Raw genomic sequence first — 2,004 nt, 5'->3', positions numbered from 1 at the left:
TTTGTGGTGTTGTTCTTGCTTGTGGTGGTTGTGTTATGGTTATTATAGGTTCCTGAAGCTTTTGGGTGAGTTTGGAACAGATTGGAGGTGATTGGAAACGGAGATTCGATGATCGGCTTCGAGCAGAACGCGTCTGCGGAGTCGGTGTCGATCGACACCAAGTTGGGGTCAGTGTCTTGTCTGCTGCGTTTTTCCTGGTTGTTATTTGTTAAACATTGGTATCTCAGTTGCTTGTGTGTATAGCCTAGTAGATGGGAAGATTGTCTCACTAAGTATTTGTGATAATACTTACGCATCTCAATTGTTGTTTGTGGTTTGCAGGAATGTGACGTTGGAATCATGGCGATGAAGAGAAGGATGATCTAGGGTCTCGTGTGTATGTTGTTGGTTATATTGTTTATGTTGGAACCTTGGATAGAGTTATGCTAGGTTGTTGGAAATGATGGTTAGGAGTGTTATTGTATTGATGATGTATAGTTTTGTATTATTGGTATGTTTCCGCTGTGCTTGATGGTTATTGCTGGTTTAATGATGAGTTGTGGTTTGGGTTGGTTAATTAAGTAGTATGGGATGCTTAATTATGTATTGTATTTATTATATAAAAATAACGGATCAGGTCGTTTTAATCCTAAATTTATAAAATAAAATTAAGACAAACTACCAATTCCGCAATTCAACATTTATTGGAAAGGTATAAAATATCTAACTTAAATCTATACTAAATAAAAGTAGAAGCTATAAGCTCCTAAAGCTGTCCACCTAAGATTTAAAACAACCAATCAGGATTCGACATGTCAACTTCCATGTCAGCGTTAGAATTTTGGTAAAACTTAAATTTACTTAATTAAACTCTTTCCTTAATATATCTATATATACATTTTTGGAGACAATTATAAAATAAATCATGAAGTTCAGTACTATTTACAGGGAATACCACTGATATTAAATATTTAATTAAATTCATTTTTTAATAAAAACTAATTGTTATACATAGTAATTGTTAGAGGAGCATATGCCATAAATTTTGGTTTAATTGTTATAAATAAATTCGAAATGTATTTATAGAAACTAATTAGTTCTACCTAAATTATTAAATAAAATAAAGATACCTTTTTATATTTTAACACCATTTCAAAAAAATGATTATTTCTATGTTAAACTTAATAAAAATTAAAATATTATGAATCTTTAGATTTATAAATGTTAAAAATCTCATAAAACATGATTTATTTCAAAACAGGTTATAGCAACATTAGCATAAATTTTACATATTATTAATCAAATGCTAGAACATGGTTAAATTTTAATTAATGAATAAATATAAGCGATACAGATTTAAAATATGCAAAATATTAGTCATATACTCATATATATATATATATAGTTAATCTACTAATCAAATTATTATTTTCTTTTCTAAAATAAAATATAGCTCCGCGGTGTACCGCGGGATAAAATCTAATGTAATTTTAAAAAGAAAAGCCATAAATATTTTTGTAAATGTTCCCAATTTTAGAATGCCTAATTTCCTATGATTATATGTTAATATGGTTATTAGATTATATAAGTAAATTATAAATAGACATCTAATTAATTAACATTTTTGAAATTATTAAAAAATTGTACAAAAGAAAAAAAATACCATATATATATATATAAGATAAACGTATAATTTCTTACGCAAAAATAAAGGTAAATTTATTAATATTGGTTGTGATAATGGCCCGTCGTATCTTTCAAAAATATAAATTTCTTCTTTCATGTGTTGATGGAAATTGTAAAAAATGTAAAACCCCAAAACATGAACGCCTCTTAGTGTTTTATTCACAATAAGATTATAACTACCTATCGTTTCTTTTTGGTTCGTGCCAACTTTTTTGTTTAAATATACATACTAATTCGTTAATAGTATTTAATTATAGGTTGTGTGGAAGCACCGTTGTGAAGCGATGCACGAAATTAAAATGTCGTGTCAACCACCGATGTCGAGAAGATTTATCTGCA

This window comes from Camelina sativa, chromosome 4 (genome assembly GCF_030686135.1).
Source record: "Camelina sativa cultivar CO46 ecotype springtype chromosome 4, ASM3068613v1".
Classification (NCBI taxonomy): domain Eukaryota; kingdom Viridiplantae; phylum Streptophyta; class Magnoliopsida; order Brassicales; family Brassicaceae; genus Camelina; species Camelina sativa.
Note: the sequence above shows the minus strand (reverse complement) of the source record.